We start from the raw sequence: 25,677 nt of genomic DNA, 5'->3' as shown, positions 1-25,677 counted from the left end.
TCACTTACTCAAGCTCGACTCATTGTATTTGATCATAGTTCTGTGGGTGATTCACGGGCTTCTAATGGCTAGCAACATGTAGTGTGTGGTGGAGCTGGTTGCACATTATGGGGTCTATTATGATGTAGGGCTGATCGCCACCGCCCGCATGGAGGTGGCGATCCGCCCTACATCATACCCCTCCCACCACCCATTTCCCCCCGCCATATTAGTATGGCGGGGGGACCCCAGCAGACGGAAAGACCGTCTGCCGGTTTTCCGACCGGCCGGAATAGGGGCTGGATATGGTGGCGGTGTCTGCTAGACACCTCCATCCATATTAGCATGGGAGCGGGAAGCAGCCTTTCCGTGGCGGCATGCGGATTTTGCTTTGGGGGGCCCGTAGCACCCCCCAGGGTATTGGGGGGTGCACATTTGGGGTACATATGGTACCCCACAAGGTGGCAGGCACCACGCAGTGCCTGTCACCTTGTGCATGACAATGCACAACGTGCATTCCCAGCATTGTGGCGGGCGGTGCTCACAATGCTGGGAATGGAGGATGCCACCGCCACGGTGGCGGTGGCATCCTAATTGCAGGTGCGGGACCGCCACAGCACTGGCGGCCGGTCCCAGCACCGCTAGGGTGGCGGGCGGACCAAAGTCCGCCCTCCATCCTAATAGGCCCCTTTGTGTTGAGAAATAGACCAGTAGTTTAATTTGGAAGATACTGAATTTCAGGAAACTGTTGATGATCTATGATTTCAATCACAAACAGGCATTTTTAGGGAATGATGCTGGCCAGTGATGCGCTGGTAGAGTATCATTAGCACAGGTGTTTTGGAGGAGGTCATAGTGGCCAGTAGCCTTCAGGAGCGGTGAATGTAGATGTTAAAAATCATGAGTTTTGGATTGATCATTTTCGGTTCAAAGATTTTTGGAGCACCAGGCAAAATGTCATTTTGGCGTTCATGCACTCTCCTTTCTCCCACATCAAAACCTTCTTCATGCCATTGGATGCAGTATGGCAACCCCTAATATGGTACTTTCACGCAGCCTGATATAATAAATGGCGCCGTAAAGCAGCTGCCTGCAGGGTCCTAATGTATCACCGACCTTTTGGAGAAGATCAAGGAGGCCTCTCATTTTAGTAACTGGGATTGTTTGTGAATGTAATTACAATAATAATAGCAACAATAACAACAAAACAATAACCATATTAATAATAAGAACAATACCAACAACCATAATAATCATAATACTAACAACAACTGCAACAGCAATAACAACAATATTAGTAATAGTAATAATCACGACAACAACAGTACAATAACCATAATAATAGTATTAATTATAATAATGATAAGAAGAAGAATAGTAATAAAAAGAAGAATCGTAATAAAAAGAAGAATCGACTGTGATAAGGATAAATAGTTACCAAAACTTGTATATATGCTGGTTAAAGGCTGAGGTGTGGAATTCGAACTCAAGACCCACAAAACACTGCACTTGTTAGCTGTGAGCGCTTAACTCATCTCATCCAAACTAAAACAAAGACGTGAATTAGGGGAAGGGAGGAGTCGGAGGCTCCTGCTCCATCTTGTGATATTGGCACCTTGGCACCATTTTGTCTAGCTGTTTGATACAACTCCACATTCTTAATATGCATAGGGGGAGGGATTGTGGTGCAGAACTACAAGACTATTTCATATCATATATTTATGTCTTTGTCAAGTCTTTGTGTAGTGTTGTCAGTGTGTTGCTCCTGTCAGTGGCTTCGACGCAATCCACAAAGTCCAGTGCCACGTATCCTAATTATTTTTATTTTTGGCAAAATTCTATGCAAAACATTGTATACGTGTACAAATACAAAAAATATTTTAGACCTCTGATGCAATGCCCCTGACTCGGATGAGGGTTGCATTTCCACTATTAATGTTGCATTAAAAACAGTCAGGCAGGGACCAGGAGCCAAAGCATGTGGTGATAATCATATATGGCAAGTTTATTAGCCCCTAAGGCGCAAATGCAAGAATGTGGTCAGAGACTTAAAGCCTCCTAGCGTCTGGGCTTACAACCTCCTCGCGTCTGCAGATTCGTGAAGGAGCGCTGTAATAGTCTTCAGCCGTTACTGACAGCGCTCCTGTCCCTAAATGACCCTCCACTGTTGGCCGCAGGCTTCTGTAACCCAGGCACTCACTATACCATGGATAAAGGTGTGCGGTGTTTGCACACTCATCAAGATAGTTTGATGGTGCAACGGCTCAGACTGGATGCAAACATCATCAGATGGCAGTAGCGGCTGGCAGGGAATGAGGGTGGAGAGGCAGGGGGACTAAATAATAAAATTAAAAAAAATACCACTTACCTCGTTCGCCGGCCGTGTCTCTCCTCCGCCTCTCCGGAACCAGGAAGCACCTAGGCTCCCCATAGCCAATCAAAAATTGCTGCAATGCAGCATTGAGATTGGCTCCCCTAAGCTGATCACAACGTTGCAATGCAGCATTGTTATTGGTCTGAGCTCCATGGATCAACTCTCAGTGGGGCCTGGGGGCCTAGGCATGTTCCCCACCAGGCAAAGAGGGCATGACTGTTTTGCTGGGCGAGTACGGCCACCCAAGCAATCATGCTCACCTCTACAGGATCCAAGATCAACATTTGCCATGACAGGAAGCTGCTATTGGCATATCCACCTACATGTACAATGAAATCAAATCACAAAGTCAAATATTTGTATTTATTTATTCTGGGAGGCCCCTATGGCTCCAGGGAAGGGGTTAAAAAGTTAGGCATATCTGAGTGGTTGGTCCCACGGGAGTCCCGCAAGCGTGCCACAGTACTGCAATTTAATAAATAGAGCCGACAATAAATGTAAAAAATATACTTTTTTTTACTACAATCCTACAAAACATTATAGAAACGCATGTAAGTTTATATGAGGTGAGATTTACTGTTTTCCATCCAGTCCTTTCAGGCCAAAAAGCATTGGGGAAAGTGCTGAAATTTCGGGAGGTCAGACACACTATTCTAATTTCAGTCCAATACACATTGGGGAAAATGCATTTTAGGAGGTGGGAGTCAGAATCCCTATTCTAACTCCAGGCATACCCACATTGGGGAAAGTGCATATCTTCTAACTCTAGAACAATCTGTGGTGGGGAACATATGTACTATTCTAACTCCAGTTCAAGGAACATTGGGGCAAAAGTGCATAGAATTGGAGCAGGAGGGCAGTTTTACTGTTTTATTTCTAGTCCTGCAACCATTGGAGAAAGTGTCTATATTTTCAGGGGGAGGCAGAATTGCTAGTCTAACTCCAGTCCTACAAACATTGTGCAAATGCATATATATTTGGGAGGTGGTGCAGATTTACTATTCCAACTCCAACCTCAGGAACATTACATATAAATGGGGTGGTGGTAGATGTACTATATAAGTCTAGTCCTACTAGCATTTAGGAAAATACATAGATTTGAGGGGGTCAGAGTTACTATTCTAACATCAGTACTAACATTGGGGGAAGTGTATATAATTGGGGGGGGGGGGGGTGGCAGTCTCACAAACATTTGGGAAAGTGTATATAGTTAGGATAGTGGGGGTACAAATTTACTGTTCTAAATCCAGTCCTACTAACTTTCACAAAAGTGCATACATTTGGGGAGGGAAAGTCAGAATGTTTCTAATTCATGTAAAACTAATATTGGGGAAAGTACATATGCCTGGGGAGACATAATAAATGTTCTAATTCCAGCTCCATTTATAATGGGGATAGGGCATGTATTGTGGGGAGTCAGATTTACTAATCTAACTCCAGCCCCACCAACTTTGTGGAAAGTAAATATATTTGGAGCGGGAAGTGCGGTTTTATCATTACTATGTTTGTGCTATGAACACTGAGGAAACTGCATATAATTGAAGAGATGAAAGTTAATATTCTAAACCAAACACAGTTTTGGAAATTAAATTAATATTTGTTGAAAAGTATTTAAAAATAAAAAATATTCATATAGATTCCTTGGTTACAAATATGTAGCTTAACACATTGGTGCCGATTCCGATCCGGGTCGGAAAGCATTTCGACTGAGTCGGATCCGGAGTGTTTTCCGACCGAGCTGGACCCCTACAGTCCGACCGAGCAAGTACGATGCGCACGTATGCTGTCGGACTCGGTTCGGTCGGACTTCCATAGAAGTCAATGGGAGCCAGTTATACGACGCGTACATGAGCTCCCATTGACTGAATGGGTATGCCTCGAACAAGTGCGCCCCCTACATTGGGTATGCGTCGGTGCCATCTGTGCCGTACACGCCTGTGTGGGGGAGACCCATGTCCCCCCCCCCTGTTTCCGAGTTGTACGGCTGTGGGTGTCGGGGGGTCCGACGCGGACCCCCGAAGTCCGACTCCAGGAGCTTTTGCGAGCCAGACGCTCCGACTCGGTCGAGCTGTCCGATTCGAGCACCGTACTCGTTTGGTCGAGAATCGTCTCCATTACGTGCGTCGGTTTGTGTGCGACCAAGTCGTACGGATCGGGTCGGAGCCAGGAACGAGTCGGTCGGAGAATTCGCACATCTTCGCATCGTACTTCGTCGCCCGGACCCGTGTACGGATCGGTCGGAAAAGAAGCATCGGAATCGGATCCGCTGCGGCCAAACCCGATTCGGTGCCCTTCCGACCGAGATCAGAATCGGCCCCATTGAATACATTTAGACATTTATTATTAGAGCGCATATATAATTTTATTATTTTTAAAATTTAGAAAGTAAAATGTGATATAAGCAAACAAAAATAACTAATTCTGATCCCCCAATGCTTATAACAAAATCTCTTTTATTAAATATATACATGTATAATTAAATAATGAATATCACTTTATTGATTGATTAAAATTAAAAATAATTATTCCCAATATTGTTTTAATTTTATTTATCATCGCTTTGAAAAAACTACTCACTTGATTTCCGAATGTAATGAAAAACTATTAAACATATTAAGATAATATTGCAAATCAAAATATGTAGCATAAATTAAAAATATATTGTAATTAATATATATCTTTAAAAAAGAACACCACCCACTCAAATCCCCACTAAGCCTCTTACTCCAAAAGCATAACAAATATTTAAAAATATTTAAATGTTAAAAAAATATTTACCATATTTTTCTATCTTAATTTGTTGTAAAAATAATCCCAATCTAAAACACATTAAACTCATTTTTAAAAGCACTATATTTTAATAAACACTATTTTAAACACAAATTTTATTTTAAAAACCGCTATACATTCTCTCAATATTTAAATTCACAAGATTTTTTCACTCCTGGGAAGTTATTATAGATAGTGCACCAGTGACGCAATGGGGTGTGCGCTTGCTATGCGCGGCCCTGGGGCACCATGGTATTACAAAATGGGCTGCAGACACTTGTGCAGCTCCTTCTGTAAAACTGATAGTGCTGGTGCATTGCAGTGCCAGTACTACCTTGAAAGGGCATTCCTTCATTTGTCTTAAGGGCGAGGCGCATTGAAAGCAGGGAAGCACTATGCCTCTGCATCCTAGCCCTACTATGGATGGGGGCGCAGAGGCAAATGGGCACTTAAAAGGCTCACTTAGAGTGCACCACAAGAAGTGTGCCATCTAAGGGCAGGCCTCTTAAGGAGGCAAAGAGAGTCTCAGGGACCACCTCACACATCCCCCTCCAAATAGATTCGGTAACTCATTGAACCTGCCTTCAGGGGGTCTCTGTCACTTCTTTAAAGTGCAGATGGCTGCCAACTACACACTGAGAACCACTGATATAGTCTGATTCACAAAGGTAAACTTACACTTTTGTGTACGTTTACGTTTTTTGGAACTCACAAAGCAATTTTACTTGTAGTATCTTTATGACTGCTATCTTTTTATGTGCAAAGTCTCCGCCACTAGTGCGGAGATTCCGCAGTCGGAAAGATACAACTCGTAAAATTGCTTTGTGAATTGTAAACTTACACAAAAGTTTAAGTTTACTGTTAAAATGAAGACAAAGTGCAGGTAAGCGTGGAACTCTTCTTTATTAGTCTTCACACCACCACAGGTTCCAGTCAGCTGGAGTGCGCTGTGGAATGTTGGCACACAGAGGACAGGACAGTACCAACTGGGACAGGGAGGGGAGGGGGATCTGGAATGTACCATGAAGGAGAGATTATTGCTAATCCATTGTGCTTTGCACACGTGGGTTCGTATCCCATCCTCGTCACCAGTGTTAAAATGAAGACGAAGTGCAGGTAAGCGTGGAACTCTTCTTTATTAGTCTTCACACCACCACAGGTTTCAGTCAGCTGGAGTGCGCTGTGGAATGTTGGCACACAGAGGACAGGACAGTACCAACTGGGACAGGGAGGGGAGGGGGGTCCAGAATGTACCATGAAGAGGAGATTACAACATTTAACCTTTGTGAATCAGGCCTTAGGTGGTTTGTAAGAAGCTGCTCTTTATTTCACCAAATGCACTGCTCTTCAGGGCAGCAGGAGTTCACATCTGCTCTTAGGGCAGATCAGTTTTTGTAATAGGGCGCAATGGGACAGGGCATACTTTAATTAATATGGGCACAGATGTTTTGACCTAGATTTTATGGTCAAACAATTTTCTGGAGTCAGTATTCAGATGCCATACCGTAGTAGCCCTGACAAAGGTAGATCTCTGCAGAGTACCTTGGGGGCTGTCATTAGGATAGTGAAGTCATATTTCACAGGTCACTGGTTCATTCTTAAAATATAAGTTTTACACCACTACATTTTGTACAATAAAAGCACTGATTTATATTTGTATGTGTGTGTGTATACATACATATATATATATATATATATATATATATATATATATATATATATATATATATATATATATATATATATATATATATATATATATATATATATATATATAAACAATTTTTAGCTCTCTAACTGTGGAACCCACAAACTCATTAGTGGTTCTCTGGCAAACTTGTCATTACATATTGTGGTTGAACAACATTTCATAACCGGTCGTGTGTCTGAATTACAAAGAAAAACCTACTAATGTTCTCTTTCTTTAACCAGCATTGGCCATACTGTGCTGAGTACATTAAACATATTCGTCGGTAAGGATGTCATTTATCCCAGCCAGAGATCACTCCACAGATCATTCTTAATTAGTAGTTCTTTTTTCCTGCGAAGAGAGCTTTTCTGATTTAAAATTGCTCAACCTATTTGGACACACTCAAATATTATTTATTTCCACTTTTGTCTATAAACTCTCAACTTGCAAAAAGTCTCTCTTTCCCTCAGAGCAGTAGTTGCTGCAACTGTTAGGTGCCCTAACTTAATCTATCCAAAGGACAGTACTAAGAACAAGCAATCCTCTGAAGGGAACACATTCACTCTTACACACACAATCAGGCCTTTAAGTCCCCTCTGCTGCTGATGTTGTGTGAGGGTCCTGGGGTTTACATCTTCCATCAGTGCCCCTAAATTGGGCTCATGATGGTCCACCCACAAACCTGTGATTTTAGTGCTCACCCTGACACACCAACACTTCCAATTTGGTCAGGACAATTATGATTTTATTAGCAGATAATACTATTCTTTTAAATGTCTTCTGCTAAGGTGTTCCCCAATTTATTTTAACTTAATAGTAAAATTAAATTCCACTGATTTCTTTTTCTAATTCTTTTTCTTTTCTCTTCCTAAATGTTGGCTTGTACGAGCCCACCCCTCATTTCAGCATCACATTGACAAAAGGTTGGCTCGGCTGAAATGGGTCAGTAATTCATGAGCCTAGGGATATCTCATTATATGTATAAGAGAGGCTTCGGGCAGTTTTTAAAGCAACATCTACTCTGGGAGTTACTTCTATGAGGCCTCTGCAGGACCTGAAAGGAACAGCATCTGTGTGGGTCTTCAGCCACCCACCAACACGCAACACTCTATGTCACACACAACTTTCAGTCAGCACCTACCTCAACATTCATGATGCCATTACAAACCATCTCCAGTTTCTGGCTGGCCCTAACATACGGACCACAGAACACTTAGGACCTGATCCTGATGCGGTTAGGAAATCTTCCCGTGCTAATCGGTTTGGAAATGGTTCCCGACCGACTCGGATCGGGAGAGTCCGACCGACCGAGTATGATGCATCCGGATGCTTCCAGATATGATTTGGTTGGACTCCCATTGACTTCTATGGAAGCCTATGTTCCTAACCGCATCATAAGTGGGCCCTCGGTCGGGAAGACACGTGTTGGAGGGAGGATTCATTACGGGTCAAGGAAGCTAGGGGCGGTATTTAGAGCCCCGGGAGCCACCACAGAAACTAAGCAGGAGAGTGAGTCAGGGACAAAAGGGGCACCTTAATTTGAACCGGGGTGCCTAGGAATGCTTGCTCTAAAATTGAAGAAAATAGACATGTGAGACATGGAATTGGAGGCAGAATACAATGGCAGTTTAATGAGAAGATGCAACTTCAAAGAAACTGCAAGACAAAGGCATAAACTACAGAATACAGAATTCAGATAATCACATGGAGCTCATCATGATACCCTCTGTATCTGCACTATTGTACTGTCAGAGAAAGAGAACGCATCTATAAGTGCAATTGAAGAAACAGGTTACACCAAGGAGAAATGTTTCAGAGTATAAGAACTCTGTTACCTAGGAACTCTCACGTTTACTCTAGAACAAGCATTCCTGCAATTACAATGAATACATTATGTGAATAGAAAAAAGGAAAAACAAATAAAGAGAACAATAATTAAACATAACAGGACATTCATATGGGTAAAATACAACATAATGCTAAGCAGACGCAAGAGCTTCTTTTGCTCTTGGGGAAAACTCTACGCAGTCCGTAACCCACATACAGACAGCGAGGTAGTCCGCTTGATGTTTGTGAGTGCTCCCTATTTATACTGTTTTTGGGGTTCTTTGCACGCAACTTCTACCTACGTAAGTTACCCAAATAGCTTCGTCTGCAGTATTTACCAGACATGTCGTCATTTACCCACTTAATGCTGACAATGAACTAGGTGAAAAGGTCAGTGTCTCAGGCCAATCGCTTGTCGTAAATTTCGCAGAGCAAGCAGAAACTATAAGCAGACATTGTACGCGACTCAGAAAATATAAACAGATATTGTGCGCGAATTGAATATGGACACATATAAATCTCCTCAGTTCTCCCAACTTGACACTCTGCGGTTGCCACTTCCCTTAAAAGCGGGACCCCTGCTCAGGAAACAAGTGCCATGCCAGGATGCAGCTTACTGTATGTCGAAGTCTCAAGGGGATGCTGAACTTTGATTCCGAGCACAGGGCACGGTAGGGTGGGGGCTACTAGTTTGGAGCGGGAAACCTCGCAGACAGAGGAACTGAATATGAGTTGGGTCAGACCTGCCATCAGCCTGCAATACACTAAAACGGCAGAGCTATGGTCAATGTAACAAAGGCCTATATTTCGAAATGAAGGGCCTACACAGCAGTTTCATGCTGGCTAAGTGGGAGGGATGTCCCAGGGTGACTATATAGCAACACAGGACCCACTGGTCAATGTAATACGGCCTACAAATTAGGCTGGCAGGGCAAGGACAAGGGTCTGGCAGGGCAAGGACAAGGGTCTGGCAGGGCAAGGACAAGGGTCTCATAATTCAGGTGTGGCCAGAACGGGCCAGGGGCCCCCTATGATACAAAATCTACCCTCTCTCATTCCCCCCTCTTGTTCATAATATGAACAAACTCCTGACAGCATACCTATCAGGTCTTTGAGGTATTCGGTAATGGTAGACGCATTTAGGGTGGTCCCATTGTTACTTCTACAACTTCTATAAGTGCCAAGATATTCACATTCCCTGTTCTATGCTTGTTCTCCCTTTGCTAATTATGCAGTTCTCAGGAGATGCAACTGCTACGTACTCGGTAGGTCTACAGAAGAGGATATTGCACATTAGGACAAACAGGTATGACATTGTAACACATGCTCTGTCAACTGTCCCCCTGTCCCGTCTTTATCAATGGCAATTCATTCAATGTGGTACAAAAGTCATTATAATAGCAACAATGGGGGGTCAATGCTGCTAGTAGCATCCATGATCATTTTCTCTAATTGTTCTGAAAGGCTTGAGCAAGTCTTGAGGCATTCGTTGGTACGTGTGGCTAGCTTGAAGAATGTCTTATCTTCTGCTGCGTCTGTACTATGTTCCAAAAAGGTCTGCTGCATAATGATGTAGTGCCTCAGAGATGATACCTTTAATCAGAAAAAGTAACCGTTGGTGCCTGTCTTCAAGTAATTTCGAGAGGTTTGCAAGCACTTCTTATTACTAGGCACATTCGATATGAAGAAACAAAGTGAGGAAAAGGTAAAGATGTCTCGTTGTCACATCTTGTAGACTGAGGGGTTGGGGCGTCGATGTTTCCAGACGTTCTTTAGGTGATGAATCCTAGGGGCCCGCTTACACACTCGTCCTTTCTCCTCTGTGTAGCACGTGCAGCCCTTCAGGATGAACTTGGGATACCATTCCCACTTGGTAGTTTCTGTGGAACACATGTAGTATCTGTGTGGCTCCTTGCCCCTTGCACAACCCCTCAATCACATGTGAGATGAACGTCGGTTCTCGAAAGCACGGTATGAACTCTTTCAGGAGGCATTTGGCAATAGTTTGTGCACTGCTGTTCTTGAATTGGCAGGCCTTAGTCCACTTGCTGATCATGCACACAATAGCCAACACGTACTTGAAGTTTTAGTAGGGGATATGTTGATGAAGTCCATTTCATGTGGGGAAATGAAGTGTCCTGAGGCAGTGGAAATACTGCTTTAGGAAAACAGTCTGGTCCTCCTATCACATCGTACAAGTATTGAACCATGAAAAAAAAGACAGGCCATGGGGGCAAGCATTATGGTTGGTAAACATCCCTTTCCATTTGGGCCTATTCATATCCCTTTTCTGTTCGCATACATCCTCCCCTGTTCCCTTCTTCCTTTCCTTCCACCCAGCCCTATATTTGCTATTCTTTCTTGTACATCTGCCTCAATAAATTCTTTACCAATTGATACACAGTGCTTGGGAGAGGCGTGTGCAGCACATTCTACAATTGAAACTGGAAGCAACAGGCCTTGCAATAGTTGAGTTATTAATGGTATACGCTGCATGTGTTGTCCAGCTGAGGTAAGGAGGGAACTCCAAATGAAGAAAAGAACCCAAAAATATATTGGCATCCCAGTACAAAACTTTAAAACGAAATTCATTATCTTCAAAAAGCAAAAGAGGAATTATAACATTGTACCATAGCTTGACCCAACAGAAAACCCAGATGAAAATCTCTGTCACAGTAACACCTTTACTAATCAAAACACTCATAGTTGTCAAACTGTGCCCAGGGATGTGTAATTCCCGTAGCCCCACTCCCAGGACATATCTCTTTTTTATTTCAAGAGCAACAAGTTTTCATGCATATTTCGTCTTTGGGACAAGTAGGCCCAACCCTCTACAGCACAATCCCTTTGACTGTCAGTTTACAGTACCACACTATTGATCACTGAAATTTTCTTCAATACTTCAATGAAGGCAATATTTGTGTCCATGTGTTAATGCTGTTCAAACTTGCATTTATTGTACATTAATGAAAAATGCTTTATTATTAGGATGAGCGCTCTAAGTAACTGTTGTAAGATCAGACTGTACTCCTGACAGTCGTTAGAGTATGAGAATGTGTACACACTTATTTCAATTCTTAGCAATGTGAGGCTATGTATACTGCTCTCAGAATGCTCTTTAACTAGATGCAAGCTTGAAAGCACGACTGATAATACTTTGCCTTTAAAATAAAATGTTCACAAAAAGAATGCAAAACATTTAGCTAAACTACTGGAATAAGGTAGGTACCATTTCATTGCAACATAAGAATAAACGAGCATTGGTAAAGCCAATGAAATTGTTGTTCAGCCTTTTGGCTTTCTCAATGCACAACTTGTCTTGACAATATTTTCATGAAACCTCATTGGTGTGGATGCTGCTGGGCCCTCATCTTTATAACAAACATTGGCAAAAGCAGAAATTGTTGTGGCCTCAAAAATCACACATTGCACAGTAGTTCCTGGCACTGGATAAAACAACTGTGTGTGAATATGCTCCTTGTGAAAGAACAGAATGAAGTCACTCACAGTGAAGCTAGCCAAGAAAGGGAGGGAGACACAACATTTTACCAAACATGAAAGGTCATTGTTAATACCAGACCTAATTAGGGGCAAAATCAACAAACATAATATAAAGACAACATTACTACTTTTCTTTACTCCTATCCTCTGTGTCCCTGGCAAATGTACTGCATCTGAGAATGCATTATAGCACATTCACCTTACACAGTAATCTATTCTTCCCATATTCTTGTGAAGATGGCGATGTTTCTGTTGTGGCTGATCACCTGTCCTCTTCTTCTTTTGACTCAGGGATGATGGGGCGGACCCTTCTCCTTCTGCCTGAATACCTTAGTAGAAAGAAACTTCGCAGCGGGTGTTAATTTATACAAAAACATGCTTCTTACATAATTTCAATGCCACTTTGATGCTCAGTTAATGTGACCTATACATATATTAATTGATCAGGGAGAAGTATATGGGGCGCTAAGTTGTTGTCAGAACGTTGTAATATTTGTGAGTGAAAACAGAGTGATCCATGGGCAATAAACCATTTTTGCTTTCTCTCAATGTATTCCCTTTAAACAGTCCATTTAGGCATTGCTGAAAGCTGTTGCTGCTTTTATATCAAAATGGTCACATGGTCCAGCTGTCAGCCAAACGTATAGGAAAAAGTGGTAGGCTTGAGCCTGTGGTAAATTTCCCTATTTGTATTCTATTTCTAACCAGACACGAGGTGATGAAAACAAAAAACATTGAGCCCATGTAAGCAAACATCCCAAAGACAGGAAATGCAATACACTTCTTGGAGACACAGGGAAGAATCCAATAATAATAACCTCTAATCATTCATTAACCAAGAAAGAAGAACCCAAACAGAAGATAGGAACTTTTAAGGGAGATAAAAACTTGTAGTGGTCGAACTGCAAAATATATGCAACCACCTCTAAAATCTGCAACTTTAATTTCAGAAAGCCTCTCTAAACTCACACCTTTTATTCTGACAATATTGCAATACTGAGCATTGCTTACTCTATGCATCCAGTCTTTTAACATTGAGATCTACTTTATATCTGCACATATTAATTATTCTTTTGTATTTTCCTAGTACTGGAGCATCCTACGAATCTCTGGTTGTCTCATATTTTGAAGGCTGCACACAGCTGTGCATATCCAAAAACTTATTCCTCACTTCCTCTCACCCATCTGTATATAGACACATACATATTCCTTCACTGAACTTCTCCACGTGAAACCAGAAAACACGTATTCAATCTCGGCTTCACCCGTTACCAAATTGTGTCATTCTAGGCAACTAGTCCTTCTTCACTTCCACAAACACAAATACACATACATTTTTCTTTCTACAAAATCCTATATTTGCTGCTAAATACAGGAAGCATCTTTCCTGCCTGGCTCAACGCCCAGAATCTGTAGTCAGCCAGGACTGCTACTTCTGAAGGCAGCCTCAAAAATCTGTTAACCCTTCAACACCATGTAACATCCAGACACATGTTGTCTTTAATTGTACGTAAAATATAGCTTAGTTTAAAATAATATGGCTTTTCTGTAAAGCGCAAGTTTACTCAGAATGGTATTGTGGCGCAAAAGAGCAAACCTTTACTGTTCCCCTAACTCCACGGTACTAATTTTATCCAATTTGGAAAGATGAAAGGCTGAGGAGACCTAGCAGCACTTGACGTGTGCCCATGAAGTGGAACCATGGGTATATCTAGCATGCATTCCACTCCATCATTTTATCTTCCCTATTCTGTGCACTTCGGTGCACAAGAAATTTGAAGCGAACAGTCTTCAGTCTTGTTCACCATCTACTCCGACATTTACGTTGCTCTAAATCTAGTGTCACTAACTTTCTTGGTCATGAAACAAGTTTTCCCTATTGACTAACCCCAACTGTGTGCTCTTTGTGGCACTGGATCTGCCCTAGCATGATGGGCTACTGCTTGTGCCTGCTTCACTTGCTGCTGAATTTGGAACGCAGGTAGGAGCAAATTACAGTACTTAGTTGCTTAGTACTACAGCACTCAGTGCAACCGTCAGTGTGAATTATAACTGGCCATCCAAATAGAGAGATATTAATATGCATTTGAAACTGAAAGTATCTCCTTTTCTGCCAGGAGACTATATTACTTATATTGATGGCATTTTGTTAGACTTATAATATTGCAGTCCATGACCCATAAATATCATAAGTAACAGCTCCATTTTACCTGGTATCACAACCTCTATCATTGTGCTCTGGGTGGTAAGGGACGGCAGTCCTTAACCTCATCTTATTATGTCATTCTTTCTTTTGTGTGACTGTTCTATCATTTGATGCTGGGCCTAGTGTAGGGTGTAACAGCAACCAGAAAACGCAAAAAGGTGCTGTGTGTTGTGGCGAAAAGTGCATGCAAAAAGCCTTCCTCCCCTTCTTACTACCACTTTACTGAATATTCAAGTGGGAGGATCCTGTACTATGGGTGCAAGCACGCCAGAAAGGCGAAATGAGATGCCTGAGTGTGTAATGAGTCAAAATAGGGGAGTCTTTTCAAAACTGTGCACAAAAAGACGTAATTATGAATCGTGAAGGCAGCTACTCGGAAGCTAGACACAGTATTCACTGGATGCACCGCGCACCAGTTGCGTGGTCTCTAATTGAACCTGTCTCAGTTAACGTGGGTGTGCTTGGCACGAACCCAGATGTTCCTGCTTATCACTTCTTACTGTAGTGCACAAGAGAAGTACACCTACATATAACATCTCCTGTGGCACCACCGTGAGAGAAAGAGATGAGGGGGGCCCATAAGCAAAATAAGAGAAAGTATTTCTCTTCTAAAAACAAAGGTCTTACGTTGAAGTGCCACCTTTATTTATCAAATCATTAACCCAGCAGAGAATATATTCATCAGTTTGTTAACTCCTGAAAGGCTATTCAAAACTACAATTGTAATTCACCAAAAATAGTAACACAAAAATAGATGTTTATGACGCTCAATTATCTAGAAGGCAAACCCTTAAATGAGAAAAGTAATCGTGCAAGGATTTAAAATTTCAATATACATTTAAATGCAATGAAAGGGTGAAATTTCATGGTCCTGGGGCACTGCACCAAGGCAGTTTAACTTGAGGGGGTGCTTCTGCAAAAATATGCCAAAATAGACGTGTAAACGACAGGGAACAATAGCTGTCTTATCTGTATGAAAGAAGAACCCCTTTGTTTAATGAAAATTCAATATATAGCCTGGAAGTCTTATCAAAGTTTTGGCATTTAAAGACACATTTCTGAAGTGAAGAACGAAGTCATATAGCAAATATCTTTTAAATCAATGAAAATACTTTCAGAATGCAACATACACTTACTGCAATGCCAGGAGCGCACATGTCAAGTTAGGAGGGACAACCATTAGTGCCTTGCAATAATGTTTCAGAATAAGGGCTATGCAGAGGAGAGAGAAAAAGACCATTTCAAAGCACAATAAGAAAATCAGAGCTTCAGCCAAAGATGCTCAAATAGAGGGCTGTAGGAGACCACACAGGCGTCAGTGACCCAAGGGGTCACTGCAGCAGGGTAGTCCGTTAAATGGATTACGGAGCAGATCTTTATACTCTTTTAATGATGCACTGTTGACCACAAAAGGACAACATTATCAGGTGCCTCTGACCTATAGGACATGACGTACTTGTGGTCACTTCTGGGAAAAAGGCCTATAAGCCAGGTAAGCGAGGGGAGAGACGCTAAATTGCAAATCGAGAGAAGGCGACAGACATCATATCTATTAAAGTACACCGCACGTAGCTGACAAAGGAGAAGAACAGAGGACACCCATTACAAATATGGAGAGAGATGTCAAAAGGCGTTGGCCACTGCCAGGCCTAAGATAGGAAAAACCACAATGCTACGTGAGGAAGAAAAGTAGCTCCGCTTTTGGAAACTCGCAGTTGAAAAATAAGACACTGTTAAACGTTCAAACAATACAATCTACACCAAATAAGTGATCAATATTCAAAACAAATGTGAGCTGCCAGATGCAGTCCCATAAACAAATATTTGCGGCACAAGGTGAGAGACGCCAGACACAACCTCCTCTCACTAAGTACATGTTTCAAACTATAAATGTGAGGAAATAGTTAAACAATTCGAGATATATTGTTGTGCACTACGTGGTCAGTCATCTGAAAATGACCTGTGCTAATTAAATGTGGTGCTGAGCCACATGGATCAAACAGGGGCTAGGGGGCAAGGAAAATGATATAATACTATTTATTCACAAAAAAAAGGCAACAACTCTAATACATAAAAACAGTTACAATCCTAGTTATTATTGGTCTTACTAAATACACGAAAGGTCGGTGCGCCAGGATTGTGTACCGCTATCATTCTGTCATCTAGTATGTGCAGAACTACCCCAACTGACTCTTGTTCACTATAGCTCATCTGTATCTCTTAGTACTATTTATATATATATATACTGCTCTCCTTATGTGTCAATAGTTAGGGAGGAGGCAGGGTGGTCAAGTATAAGCTTGTCCCCTAATGCCTCTTTGATGGTTAAATAAAATGCCTCTTTAATCTCCCGTTTATCTGGGCCGTTATAAACTCCTTCCTGGTGAGAAGTCAGATCACTTCAGTTATCAGTGGCAGATCAATGCATGTGGGAGTACAAAAAGCATTTACATACCTCCCTAGTTATTGAATCTCACTAATAAACCACTCTTCTGCATTTGGCAGTGATCTTCTGTTACAATGATAACCCTACCTAGCGGGTCTTATCCTAATAAAACGATACAGACCAGTCAACATCAATTTAACATCATGTCCCTATACATTCAATATACATCTGCATATCATAAAACATATCATCAAATCTGCATATCATAAAACATATCATCAAAAAATACAAATAACAAAATAACTGTGCACGTAAATAATATGGCCTTACTAAAAGCAGCTTCTGTGTCAATCAGTGACCCTTACTGCAGTGCCCATACAAGCACCAACCACAATAAAGTGCAATTGCTTCACTTTAATGAGCCTCTGTATGCATTATCAGACGGTAACCTGAAGTCATGCAGTCATGAAATTCTACATGTGTTTCACGAAAGAAGTAAGTCAGGCACGTTCAGAGTGTCTATTCTCAGACAATGACTGCATACCTTGCCCTCTGAAGGACAAAAATAGAACACGTGCTTCCTATTTACAAATGGCGCACACACAAAAGGGAAACTGTCACAGAACTACCAAAAACTCATAACATCCAATAAACCAACCCGGGGAACCTCTTAAAATCCTCATAATCCAGGCGATATCCGTTATCCAGTAGCTAAGTGGACCGACAATATCCAACCTCTTTCCTACCTTGTATTGATGTAGGAGAGCCTCCACTGTATCCACACAGCACTCGGTGGAGCACTTTTTTATTGCTGAAAGAATACGATAGTAAATCGTATCTCTCCTTCTCTTCTACCAGGCCGACCCGTAGCCCCCTGATAAAGAGGCGCTCTCTGTTTCACTATATACAGAGAGACCCAACAGCAAGCTATACCAAAAAGAATAGCATTGAAAAGACTGCAGACATAAACAGCCTCTCCTTATCCCTTATTCTTTTTACTTTTTTATTGTCTTTCTTCTATGCCTGTTTTCCTACAAAACTCATAACAATGTAAAAATGTAAAATGTAAAAATGTAATAATAAAAAAAAGAGCTAAATAAGCCCGTGAAAGGTGCAAGACGCAGCCTTCTCCTCCGGGCACTCAAGACAAAAACAATAGCACACACATCTATATATAACAAAAGGAAACAATAAACCAACAATTTCCTGACCGTACTGTCCAGCTCAGAACTCCATGCTGCACACACAAGCCTCCCCAGTTAAAGAATGTCCATAGCGAGACCAACCAGACAGGAGACAGGAAAGAACTGAGAGCGCCGAGAAAAACACAGAAGCCTCACAAGCGCTCCTTTCATAAACCGTCACCAAAGCGTCACCTCACGTCAGGTAGCCTAATACTCACCCGAGTGCTTGTACTCAAAGGCGTCGGCCAGAAAGGAGTCACGAGTGCTCAGTCTGCGTCCCCTCGAACCCAGCCGTTACTGCCCCCGTCTGCAGGCACTGCTACTCCGAGTCACGGCACCAAAATGTTGGAGGGAGGATTCATTACGGGTCAAGGAAGCTAGGGGCGGTATTTAGAGCCCCGGGAGCCACCACAGAAACTGAGCAGGAGAGTGAGTCAGGGACAAAAGGGGCACCTTAATTTGAACCGGGGTGCCTAGGAATGCTTGCTCTAAAATTGAAGAAAATAGACATGTGAGACATGGAATTGGAGGCAGAATACAATGGCAGTTTAATGAGAAGATGCAACTTCAAAGAAACTGCAAGACAAAGGCATAAACTACAGAATACAGAATTCAGATAATCACATGGAGCTCATCATGATACCCTCTGTATCTGCACTATTGTACTGTCAGAGAAAGAGAACGCATCTATAAGTGCAATTGAAGAAACAGGTTACACCAAGGAGAAATGTTTCAGAGTATAAGAACTCTGTTACCTAGGAACTCTCACGTTTACTCTAGAACAAGCATTCCTGCAATTACAATGAATACATTATGTGAATAGAAAAAAGGAAAAACAAATAAAGAGAACAATAATTAAACATAACAGGACATTCATATGGGTAAAATACAACATAATGCTAAGCAGACGCAAGAGCTTCTTTTGCTCTTGGGGAAAACTCTACGCAGTCCGTAACCCACATACAGACAGCGAGGTAGTCCGCTTGATGTTTGTGAGTGCTCCCTATTTATACTGTTTTTGGGGTTCTTTGCACGCAACTTCTACCTACGTAAGTTACCCAAATAGCTTTGTCTGCAGTATTTACCAGACATGTCGTCATTTACCCACTTAATGCTGACAATGAACTAGGTGAAAAGGTCAGTGTCTCAGGCCAATCGCTTGTCATAAATTTCGCAGAGCAAGCAGAAACTATAAGCAGACATTGTACGCGACTCAGAAAATATAAACAGATATTGTGCGCGAATTGAATATGGACACATATAAATCTCCTCAGTTCTCCCAACTTGACACTCTGCGGTTGCCACTTCCCTTAAAAGCGGGACCCCTGCTCAGGAAACAAGTGCCATGCCAGGATGCAGCTTACTGTATGTCGAAGTCTCAAGGGGATGCTGAACTTTGATTCCGAGCACAGGGCACGGTAGGGTGGGGGCTACTAGTTTGGAGCGGGAAACCTCGCAGACAGAGGAACTGAATATGAGTTGGGTCAGACCTGCCATCAGCCTGCAATACACTAAAACGGCAGAGCTATGGTCAATGTAACAAAGGCCTATATTTCGAAATGAAGGGCCTACACAGCAGTTTCATGCTGGCTAAGTGGGAGGGATGTCCCAGGGTGACTATATAGCAACACAGGACCCACTGGTCAATGTAATACGGCCTACAAATTAGGCTGGCAGGGCAAGGACAAGGGTCTGGCAGGGCAAGGACAAGGGTCTCATAATTCAGGTGTGGCCAGAACGGGCCAGGGGCCCCCTATGATACAAAATCTACCCTCTCTCACACGTTTCCGATCCGATTTGGAAGGAGCAAATGCCGTTAGGAGGCCTTCCTAACCCCATCGTAATCAGGCCCTAGGTGGGAATGCTTTCCTAACCGGATTGGAATCAGGGCCGATGTAGAACAATTAGGAATATGTATGGAAAACAAACTAAGAATCAAATTAAAACCATAACACTGACCAGATTGTCTCCGGTTTACTTCCACCACGTAATACCCAGGCAAAAATGCCGCTGCTGTACACATTACACACACTACAAACAACAGATAGAGACTGGCCAGCCTGCCTCCTAACTCATGTCCATAGGTGTGACCATGCTATCACTAGCACTACACGGACTTACGAATAAGTAAACTAAAAAAGTTTTAGGATCTGTGTCATTTAACTGGCTTTTCATGGGCTGCTACCTCAATTATTTTGCAGTACGTTTGTTTCTGTAGTCATTGGTGTGCCCTCGGTTCCACAAATACTTTCTATTGGTTCCACAGAGCTAGTTTGGTGTACAGACTTGTTATGTAAAGGGAGCCTCACTTTGGAATTTCCTCTGCCTCTCACACCGCCATGCTAAACACTATTGCAAGTCGAGGACTCTGAAATTCTGTCTATTTACTCAAAAGATTTGTGGTGCTGCAGGATTCTTCTCATAGTTCTACAGAAACAAAATATATGGCTTAGATTACAACTGTTTCAACTAATCAATCAAGAATCACTTTTTTGTGTCTACATAAATCAACTGGATATATATAACTAAAATGTCCCATGCTAAATGAAACTAGAAGAATCTCAAGACCCCAAAACACCTTCAGTGGGCTCAGCCCGCTAGCTGTGTTTATGCTGGTGGCCTCCAGGTTTACATTTCACCAATAGCAGTTGGTCTCACAAAGGTGTGGAGGACTAGGGGTATGTTAAACACCTGTCTTTTTCACACATTTTTTTTTCATACTCCTAGAAAGTTTCATGAGTAACCAAGTATGCATACATGTATGCAAACCTCAGGTGTAAAAAGATCTGCGCTGCCTCGGTTAAGGTTTAAGAATATTTGGTGTGAACGGGGCACTGTGTCAGCTGAGATAGTCTGCATCCAGCTTTAATCTTTGGCATCAGTTTGCTTAGTGCCCAGAGGGCTCTGAAGCTGCCCTCCTGCAGCAAGTTATCCCTGAACAAACCACACAAACCACTCCTGTGTTTACCATTCTGATTCGCCGTCGCCGATATCCAATGAAATTGCCATCATTTCAACAGAGATGCAACATTTCTGGGTGAGAGAAGTGGTGTTGATCATGACCGGCTGTTAGCTAAGATATTGAGAAGAGAATATCGAGTGGCCCCTATATTGTGACCAAAATATTAGAAAACTAAATATCTAGGAAGTAAGTGCATGTTGGTAAGGATAGCTGTATTATTCCTAATTCCACGTCTTGAAGATACATATATTGTCACGGTTTATATATATATGTGGAGAGGGGTATAGAAAATCTATACATACTTACCTGTTGATATTTTGGTCCTCGATATTTTGGTCACAATATTGTGGCTACTCAATATTTCGGATCTGTTCCATCATGACCATCGCACACTTTTCTTTTGAACTTTGGCTGCTGATGTCGGCATTGTTTAAATAATCAGTGATTAACTTTTTCTTAACTTACAATGAGAGAATATCGGCTGCTGCAGCTTAAAATCTGTGTCCTGCTTTTCAGATCTTCAATTGCTAATACATTCACTGGCAATTAATCATTGTGACTTGCCATTTTCCATAAGAGGCATAGAATAGCGCCCAGATACTCAGTGAAGAAGACAGGCCATTTATAAATCCATTCATTCATTCAGTTTAAAAAAATAGTCTCTTCACCATCCCTACACTTATGTTAACCTTCATTGTTTCCTCCAGGGCCTGAATGATCCAAGCTGCCCAGTTGTTGTTAAATTGCACGTTACTGGTATTTGGGGCCATAGTTGCAATATTTGAAGGAAGCGCTATTTTGTTCTATTTCTTTTTCTGGTGGTCGGTGCTATTTTACAGCAGCAAAGCCATTGTTTACATTTAGCCCGCTGAGCCCTATAAGGAAGGACCATGCTGCCACTAACAAATATAAAATATATATTTGTTTGTAGTGTTTGATCACACATTTATCTACATGAGCAGCCTCCCCCTCTATGAAAGGGTTGTGCTTTGCATCCTGGATTGTGGATGTGGTCCTGTTGGTGCAAGTTCACAAAGTCCAAGGGGAAGAGAACAGAGTCTAGAGTGTGGGCTGTATTTATGTGCATAGTTTTGCCTATTTCTTCCATTCTGAGGTCTCTGCCTTCCCGGCAGAGGTTTCCACCCTGGTGGCAGACATCTTCACCAAATATGTGGAATATAAAATACGGCTGTACAGTTGTACTAACTTTACGGTCAGAAATCCAGTCGTAGGAGGCTCCATCCTCTTATTGGAGAGGGTGGAGGCTCCTAAATCTACACCCAGGTGTAAATCTACACTTGCAACTGGTGAGGTGACTAATAAAAAAGTGGAGAATTACGTTTAGGTGTAGAAATAGATCTACACGTGAGCAGATCTACACATGTATACTACACTTTGTGACTCAAGCCCGTAGTGTTTTATGAAAATACTTGGTAATAACCTGCAGGAACAATGTTGCTCATGTGTTTCTGCCTTTACTTACACCAGCGTCTTGCTAGAGGAAACCATTCATTTGATACTGAATTACAATAGGCCCACAGTAGTGCAAATATTTGTCTTAATAAATGGTGCAAAAAAACACCCCAAAGCCAAATAATGTTTGTACCAGGTTTAGGATGTGTTTATTCACATGATTATTGTGCCCTATAAATGGGGATTAAAGTGTGCAAGCAGGTTTGAGACTGGTTTTGGGCATGACTTTGCCCCTGGGACAAATTTTTGAAAGAACAATTTGCAATTCCCACCAGCACAAAACACAGCTGTCAGTGGTGGAAACGTACAAGACTGATGCTGCAAAAAGGCCGTGTGGTAGGTAGCATATAGTTCTAAAAAAAAAATGAATAGGTAAATATAATTAAAATGAATGCAATGAGGAACAGGCATACCTACTTTCTTTAAGATTGTAGGTCAGTGAACATTTTGTCATCTCTGCTGAGAATGAAAGCATCACTGAGCGCGCTGAGAGTGAACCAAGACATCGGTCACTATAAGAAACAACTGTTCACTGGTCATGGGCACAGCATGGTTCTCTTTCGACGTGCCGGGCGTCGTAGTACGTCCACCCTCATGCTATGACGTTCCACTTCAAAGGTGATGAAAGAGGCGCACGCGCACTGCCCTTCCGTGGAGGGGCCGGATGTCACGTTCCGAGCGGCCAGGTGCGCTCGCCAGTCGCTTTAGCCTCAGGGAAGGCGTTGAAAATTACAGCTCGGCTTAACCGCATCATTTACAGGTTCACAGTTCTTTAAAGAAATTCCTCCCAACCCCCAATTAACAAAACAATCATTGAATCAATCACAGAAATAAAAGACGCGCACCGCGCGGTTCACCCGAACGCTCTCTCTGCTCTTCACCAAAGGAGGGCTGGGTGCCTTTGTGATCAATCGTGGTGTGCAGTATTGAGACTACTTTAATGAGAGGCTGAGCCCTTCTTTCAAATGCACTCGGCGCGTTCATTATTAACCGACACCCACAGGCGCTGTGGATAACTAGAGCTGCGGCACGCACGTGAGCCTACAAACCACAGCACCTGCTCTCTCTCTCGCCCCTCGCTCATCTGACTGAGCCCAGGATTCCAGGAGAATCCATGTTCTTGACAGTTCCATTAGTTTGTGTTTTTTCTTCCGGAAGTAGCTTGCATTGTCCCATTATCTACCAGTCTGAAAAGTGATGATGGAGCAGGGTTTTGCGAAAATGAAATTCGCTCGAATCGAGTACCCCTATAATACATACAAACATTAAGTAGACAAACTAATAAACACCAACATGACACAAGGGAACTGCTTTGCTCATGCCTGAATTAGCACGTAATCACATGGTAATGTGATAACATTTGTGCTTTACAAGAAATGAAGGAGTGGCACGAATAGGCCACAAGTGCTTCAGTATTTGCCAGTGGCGGCTGGTGTTAAGGGGCGTAGGGGGCGTTGCCCTACCTACCAGGCAGCATCAGTAGAAAACTAATGGGAGAGAAATTGAATGAACACCATCAGAGCAGTTTAAAGAAGTGCTCACTGCTTGGTGCTCCCCCGTGAAACTTTAAAATTCAACTATGTAAAATAAATATATATATATTTTTACTTACTTTACCTTTGTCCCGGCCAGAGTCTTCCTGCGCAATGTGCGCATGTGCAAAAGCTGGGCGAGAACTATTCCTCGCCCTCGAGGCACAAGTGAGGAGCGAGGAGGCGGGTGACATCAGCCTTGTGGGAGTGGCTGAAAAAAGCAGCAGTAAATAGGTTTCAAATGGGGCAATAATGAATTGGCCCAGGGCGCGGTCAGTGGAGCGCCATTCAGAGTAATGGGAAGGGGCAGGGCTGGCTCACAGTTCACAGAGTGCAGGGGGTGGTAACAATTACAGCACTCCTTTTGCCTCCGTAAATGAGGCTTTCTCATTGGGTAAGGCCGAGGCGACCGGGAGTGGCTATCCATTTAGTTTCAGTTTGGCAGGCAGGCAGCTCCTATTTCCGGGAGGGGTGTATTTGTTGCTGAAAAAAGGCGCCTGCAGCAGTGGTTTCAAACGACACGACACGACACACACATGTGCAGGTAAGGTTCCCTTTTTTTGAACTCCCGGACTGGGCAGACCTGCTGGTAAAGTCGTTGCACAGTGGAAGCCTGTGGAAGCGGGCGCGGCTTATCCTCCCCGGTGTCCAGGGGCCACACTTGTCGCCGGGCTGACCTCGGGGCTCCATCTTAAGCTTGTTCTGTTGGGAGGTGGTGTTCATACGGTGCAGGCAGCTCACTGTAAACTGCCACTTGAAAAGGGAGAGCCTTGTTGAAAATGTGTTTAGAATGCTACAGTATACCTCATGCCCAGCCTAGCCAATTCCCTCTGAAGTATGTCATCTCTATCCTCTTGAGACCAGGCTTTCTTTCATTGCCCGCGCAGTATGTTCGCCTTGCTGTTTCACTGGTGTTTATGCCATTCACTGCACTAGGATTTCACAGCAATATGTTCGTGTATTTTTTGACCGTTTGCCAGATTAGTTTAAAGATAAGCAGTCCTGTTGGCTTCAGTCTTTGTTGCTTTCTTTAGTTTTTGCCAGTTATTTATTATCAGGCAGTAGATGGATGTGATTTTTTAAATTGTGCTTGGGTTATGCTTTTTATGTTACCTTAAATTCATAATTTGCCAACTAGGGTTAACCTCCAGTTTCATGTTTGTGTGTATTGTATTTTTTACTTAAACATGTTGTGTTTATCATGATACTCGTGGCCAACCTAATTGCTAAGCCATGCTGAATTCGGGCACAGATGCAGACACAAATAATGTGTGGTTACTTGCTGTCAGTGCAATGTCCACATTCATGGCTGACTGATCGGATGCACTCCTTTTATGCACAGGGGACTATGCAATGGCATACAGTTTGGAAATCCAGGCACTTAGTGAGAACATCCCATTCCGATTACAGCACGGAAAACAATTGTTCTAGGCAGAACAGAAGGATTCACAGTGGACTGAATCTACAAATGCCCCTCAGCCCATCACCTGAAGTGCCCTCCTGCGCCCCAGTGCCTTGTCTCTGACACCTCCATCTCCTCCCAGCCACTAGTGTAAGGCCACCACAACCAAAGAAAACAAGCATTTGCAATGCAATAGGTCTAGCATTTACGCGAGTTTAAGATATTGGCATTGTAAATGATAATGCCTTTTATTTATGTTTTAAAACCCAAAACATAAATAAAAGGCATTGACATTTACAATGCCAGTAGCTCAAACTTGCGTAAATGCGAGACCGATTGCATTGCAAATGCTTGTTTAAATTACGAAGAGCATGCAATACTAACATCATGTG

The sequence above is a fragment of the Triturus cristatus genome, chromosome 8 (genome assembly GCF_964204655.1).
Source record: "Triturus cristatus chromosome 8, aTriCri1.1, whole genome shotgun sequence".
In the NCBI taxonomy this organism is placed as follows: Eukaryota; Metazoa; Chordata; class Amphibia; order Caudata; family Salamandridae; genus Triturus; species Triturus cristatus.
This window is presented reverse-complemented; position numbering follows the sequence as displayed.